Below are 6,786 nucleotides of genomic sequence, written 5' to 3'. Positions count from 1 at the left end.
AACGATTATCTTGATACATGAATTATAATAATAACTTTATTTATTATTGCCTCTAGGGCATAATTCCAACAGTCTCCCACTTGCACCAGAGTCAATAATCTAGCCCTCACATCATCATGCGAATTACATTGTAATAAATCTAACACCCATACAGTTCTGGTGTTGATCATGTTTAGCCCGTGGAAGAGGTTTAGTCAGCGGGTCTGCTACATTCAGATCCGTGTGCACTTTGCATATATTTACGTCCTCCCCTTCGACGTAGTCGCGGATGAGGTTGAAGCGTCGTTTGATGTGTCTGGTCTTCTTGTGAAACCGTGGTTCCTTTGCTAGGGCAATGGCACCCGTGTTGTCACAGAACAAGGTTATTGGATTCAGTGCGCTTGGCACTACTCCAAGATCCGTCATGAACTGCTTCATCCAGACACCCTCCTTAGCCGCCTCCGAGGCAGCCATGTACTCCGCTTCACATGTAGAATCTGCTACGACGCTCTGCTTGGAACTGCACCAGCTTACCACACCCCCATTAAGAATAAATACGTATCCGGTTTGGGACTTAGAGTCGTCCGGATCATGTCAAAGCTTGCATCGACGTAACCTTTTACTGCGAGCTCTTCGTCACCTCCATACACGAGAAACATCTCCTTAGTCCTTTTCAGGTACTTCAGGATATTCTTGACCGCCGTCCAGTGATCCACTCCTAGATTACTCTGGAACCTACCTGCCATACTTATGGCCAGGCTATCATCCGGTCTAGTGCACAGCATTGCATGCATGATGGAACCTATGGCTGAAGCATAGGGGACGGAGCGCATATGCTCTTTATCTTCATCAGTTGCTGGGCACTGAGTCTTACTCAATCTCGTACCTTGTAAAACTGGCAAGAACCCTTTCTTGGACTGTTCCATTTTGAACCTCTTCAAAACTTTATCAAGGTATGTGCTTTGTGAAAGTCCTATCAGGCGTTTTGATCTATCCCTGTAGATCTTAATGCCTAGAATGTAAGCAACTTCTCCTAGGTCCTTCATAGAGAAATTTTATTCAAGTAATCCTTTATGCTCTCCAAGAACTCTACGTTGTTTCCAATCAGCAATATGTCATCCACATATAATAGTAGAAACGCCACAGAGCTCCCACTCACTTTCTTGTAAATACAAGATTCTCCAACCACTTGTATAAACCCAGATGCTTTGATCACCTCATCAAAGCGCTTGTTCCAACTCCAAGATGCTTGCACCAGTCCATAAATGGATCGCTGGAGCTTGCACACCTTGTTAGCATTCTTAGGATCGACAAAACCTTCGGGTTGCATCATATACAACTCTTCCTTAAGGAAACCGTTTAAGGAACGCCGTTTTGAAATCCATCTGCCAGTTTTCATAATCGAAAAATGCAGCTATTGCTAACATGATTCTGACGGACTTAAGCATCGCTATGGGTGAGAATGTCTCATCGTAGTCAACTCCTTGAACTTGTGAAAAACCCTTTGCCACAAGTCGAGCTTTATAAACGGTCACATTGCCGTCAGCGTCCGTCTTCCTCTTAAAGATCCATTTGTTCTGAATAGCCTTGCGGCCCTCAGGTAACACTTCCAAAGTCCACACTTTGTTCGCATACATGGATCCTATCTCGGATTTCATGGCTTCTAGCCATTTGTTGGAATTTGGGCCCACCATTGCTTCTTCATAATTTGCAGGTTCATTGTTGTCTAACAACATGATTGACAAGACGGGATTACCGTACCACTCAGGAGCAGCACGTGGTCTCGTTGACCTGCGTGGTTCGACAGAAACTTGAACCGGAGTTTCATGATCATCATCATTAACTTCCTCCTCAACCGGCGTCACAACGACAGAGGTTTCCCCTTGCCCTGCGCCACCATCCAGAGGGATGAGAGGTTCGACAACCTCGTCAAGTTCTATCTTCCTCCCACTCAATTCTCTCGAGAGAAACTCCGTCTCGAGAAAAGCTCCGTTTTTAGCAACAAACACTTTTCCCTCGGATTTGAGATAGAAGGTGTGCCCAACTATCTCTTTTGGGTAACCTATGAAGATGCACTTTTCCGCTTTGGGTTCCAGCTTTTCAGGCTGAAGCTTTTTGACATAAGCATCACATCCCCAAACTTTAAGAAACGACAACTTTGGCCTTTTGCCATACCACAGTTCGTATGGTGTCGTCTCAACGGATATTGATGGTGCCCTATTTAAAGTGAATGCAGCCGTTTCTAATGCATAACCCCAAAATGATAATGGCAAATCGGTAAGAGACATCATAGATCGCACCATCTCTAATAAAGTACGATTACGACGTTCGGACACACCATTACGCTGTGGTGTTCCAGGCGGTGTCAACTGTGAAACAATTCCACATTGTCTTAAGTGAGCACCAAACTCAAAACTCAGATATTCACCCCCACGATCAGACCGTAGGAACTTGATCTTCTTGTTATGATGATTTTCAACTTCACTCTGAAATTGCTTGAACTTCTCAAACGTTTCAGACTTGTTCTTCATCAAGTAGACATAACCATATCTACTCAAATCGTCAGTGAAGGGGAGAAAATAACGATATCCACCGCGCACCTCCACACTCATCGGACCGCACACATCGGTATGTATGATTTCCAACAAGTCACTTGCACGCTCCATTGTTTCGGAGAACGGAGTCTTAGTCATCTTGCCCATGAGGCATGGTTCGCACGTGTCAAGTGAATCAAAGTCAAGTGACTCCAAAAGTCCATCGGAATGGAGTTTCTTCATGCGCTTTACACCAATATGACCTAAGCGGTAGTGCCACAAAAACATGGCGCTATCATTGTTAACTCTAAATCTTTTGGTCTCAATGTTATGTATATGTGTATCATCGCTATCAAGATTCAATATGAACAATCCTCTCACATTGGTTGCATGACCATAAAAGATATTACTCATAGAAATAGAACAACCATTATTCTCTGACTTAAACGAGTAACCGTCTCGCAATAAACAAGATCCAGATATAATGTTCATGCTTAACGCAGGCACTAAATAACAATTATTTAAGTTCATAACTAATCCTGATGGTAACTGAAGTGAAACTGTGCCGACGGCGATTGCATCAACCTTGGAACCATTTCCCACGCGCATCATCACTTCATACTTCGCCAGCCTTCGCTTATTCCGCAGTTCCTGTTTCGAGTTGCAAATATGAGCAACAGAATCTGTATCGAATACCCAGGCACTACTACGAGAGCCGGTTAAGTACACATCAATAACATGTATATCAAATATACCTGATTTTTCTTTGGCCGCCTTCTTATCAGCCAGATACTTGGGGCAATTGCGCTTCGAGTGACCCATACCCTTGCAATAGTAACACTCTGTTTCAGGCTTAGGTCCAGCTTTGGGTTTCTTCGTTGGATTGGCAACAGGCTTGCCGCTCTTCTTTGAATTACCCTTCTTGCCTTTGCCGTTTCTCTTGAAACTAGTGGTCTTATTCACCATCAACACTTGATGCTCTTTACGGAGTTCAGACTCTGCGACTTTCAGCATCGCAAACAACTCGCCGGGAGACATGTTCATCCCTTGCATGTTGTAGTTCAACACAAAGCCTTTATAGCTTGGCGGCAGTGATTGAAGGATTCTGTGAGTGATAGCTTCTTGCGGGAGTTCAATCCCCAGCTCAGCTAGACGGTTTGAGTACCCAGACATTTTGAGCACATGTTCACTGACACACGAATTCTCCTCCATCTTGCAAGCATAGAATTTATCGGAGGTCTCATACCTCTCGATCCGGGCGTTCTTCTGAAAGATAAAATTCAACTCCTGGAACATCTCAAATGATCCATGACGCTCAAAGCGACGTTGAAGTCCCGGTTCTAAGCCATACAAGACTACACATTGAACTATTGAGTAGTCCTCCTTACGTGCTAACCAAGCGTTCTTAACATCCTAATCAGCCGTAGCGGGTGGTTCATCTCCTAGCGCAGTATTAAGGACATAATCCTTCTTCCCAGCTTGTAAGATTAGCTTAAGATTACGAGCCCAGTCTACAAAGTTGCTTCCATCATCTTTCAACTTAGCTTTCTCTAGGAACGTATTAAAATTCAGGGTGACTGTCGCGTGAGCCATGATCTACAACACAAATATATTCAAAGTGGACTTAGACTATGTTCAAGATAATTAGAGTTTAACTTAATCAAATGACTCGCTAAACTCCCACTCAAAAAGTACATCTCTCTAGTCATTTGAGTGGTTCATGATCTACTTACACTAGCTCAAGTCCGATCATCACGTGAGTTGAGTATAGTTTCAGTGGTAAGCATCCCTATGCTAATCATATCATCTATATGGTTCATGATCGACCTTTCGGTCTCTTGTGTTCTGAGGCCATGTCTGCACATGCTAGGCTCGTCAAGCTTAACCCGAGTGTTGCGCGTGCACAACTGTTTTGCACCCGTTGTATGTGAACGTTGAGTCTATCACACCCGATCATCACGTGGTGTCTCGAAACGACGAACTGTAGCAATGGTGCACAGTCGGGGAGAACACAATTTCGTCTTGAAATTTTAGTGAGAGATCACCTCATAATGCTACCGTCGTTCTAAGCAAAATAAGGTGCATAAAAGGATTAACATCACATGCAATTCATAAGTGACATGATATGGCCATCATCACGTGCTTCTTGATCTCCATCACCAAAGCACCGGCACGATCTTCTTGTCACCGGCGCCACACCATGATCTCCATCAACGTGTCGCCATCGGGGTTGTCGTGCTACTCATGCTATTACTACTAAAGCTACATCCTAGCAAAATAGTAAACGCATCTGCAAGCACAAACGTTAGTTATAAAGACAACCCTATGGCTCCTGCCGGTTGCCGTACCATCGACGTGCAAGTCGATATTTTCTATTACAACATGATCATCTCATACATCCAATATATCACATCACATCGTTGGCCATATCACATCACAAGCATACCCTGCAAAAACAAGTTAGACGTCCTCTAATTTTGTTGTTGCATGTTTTACGTGGTGACCATGGGTATCTAGTAGGATCGCATCTTACTTACGCAAACACCACAACGGAGATATATGAGTTGCTATTTAACCTCATACAAGGACCTCCTCAGTCAAATCTGATTCAACTAAAGTTGGAGAAACTGACACCCGCCAGTCATCTTTGAGCAACGGAGTTACTCGTAGCGATGAAACCAGTCTCTCGTAAGCGTACGAGTAATGTCGGTCCGAGCCGCTTCGATCCAATAATACCGCGGAATCAAGAAAATACTAAGGAGGGCAGCAAAACGCACATCTCCGCCCACAAAAACTTTTGTGTTCTACTCGAGAAGACATCTACGCATGAACCTAGCTCATGATGCCACTGTTGAGGAACGTCGCATGGGAAACAAAAAATTTCCTACGCGCACGAAGACCTATCATGGTGATGTCCATCTACGAGAGGGGATGTGAGATCTACGTACCCTTGTAGACCGTACAGCAGAAGTGTTAGTGAACGCGGTTGATGTAGTGGAACGTCCTCATGTCCCTCGATCCGCCCCGCGAACTATCCCGCGATCAGTCCCACGATCTAGTGCCGAACGGACGGCACCTCCGCGTTCAGCACACGTACAGCTCGACGATGATCTTGGCCTTCTTGATCCAGCAAGAGAGACGGAGAGGTAGAAGAGTTCTCTGGCAGCATGACGGCGCTCCGGAGGTTGGTGATGATCTCATCTCAGCAGGGCTCCGCCCGAGCTCCGCAGAAATGCAATCTAGAGGTAAAACCGTGGAGATATGTGGTCGGGCTGCCGTGGCAAAAGTTGTCTCAAATCAGCCCTAAAACCCCACTATATATAGGAGGGAGAGGGGGGAGCCTTGCCTTGGGGTCCAAGAACCCCCAAGGGGTCGGCCGAGCCAAGGGGGGGGGGGAGGTCTCCCCCCCAAACCGAGTTGGACTTGGTTTGGTGGGTGGGAGTCCTTCCTTTCCTTCCCACCTCCTCCTTTTTTTTTCTTTCTCTTTGATTTTTCTTCCAATGCGCATAGGGCCCTTTTGGGCTGTTCCACCAGCCCACTAAGGGCTGGTGCGCCACCCTCAAGGCCTATGGGCTTCCCCGGGGTGGGTTGCCCCCCCGGTGAACTCCCGGAACCCATTCGTCATTCCCGGTACATTCCCGGTAACTCCGAAAACCTTCCGGTAATCAAATGAGGTCATCCTATATATCAATCTTCATTTCCGGACCATTTCGGAAACCCTCGTGACGTCCTTGATCTCATCCGGGACTCCGAACAACATTCGGTAACCAACCATGTAACTCAAATACGCATAAAACAACGTCGAACCTTAAGTGTGCAGACCCTGCGGGTTCGAGAACTATGTAGACATGACCCGAGAGACTCCTCGGTCAATATCCAATAGCGGGACCTGGATGCCCATATTGGATCCTACATATTCTACGAAGATCTTATCGTTTGAACCTCAGTGCCAAGGATTCATATAATCCCGTATGTCATTCCCTTTGTCCTTCGGTATGTTACTTGCCCGAGATTCGATCGTCAGTATCCGCATACCTATTTCAATCTCGTTTACCGGCAAGTCTCTTTACTCGTTCCGTAATACAAGATCCCGCAACTTATACTAAGTCACATTGCTTGCAAGGCTTGTGTGTGATGTTGTATTACCGAGTGGGCCCCGAGATACCTCTCCGTCACACGGAGTGACAAATCCCAGTCTCGATCCATACTAACTTAACGAACACCTTCGGAGATACCCGTAGAGCATCTTTATAGTCACCGAGTTACGTTGCGA

Source organism: Hordeum vulgare, chromosome 1H, assembly GCF_904849725.1.
Source record: "Hordeum vulgare subsp. vulgare chromosome 1H, MorexV3_pseudomolecules_assembly, whole genome shotgun sequence".
NCBI classification, from domain to species: domain Eukaryota; kingdom Viridiplantae; phylum Streptophyta; class Magnoliopsida; order Poales; family Poaceae; genus Hordeum; species Hordeum vulgare.
Note: the sequence above shows the minus strand (reverse complement) of the source record.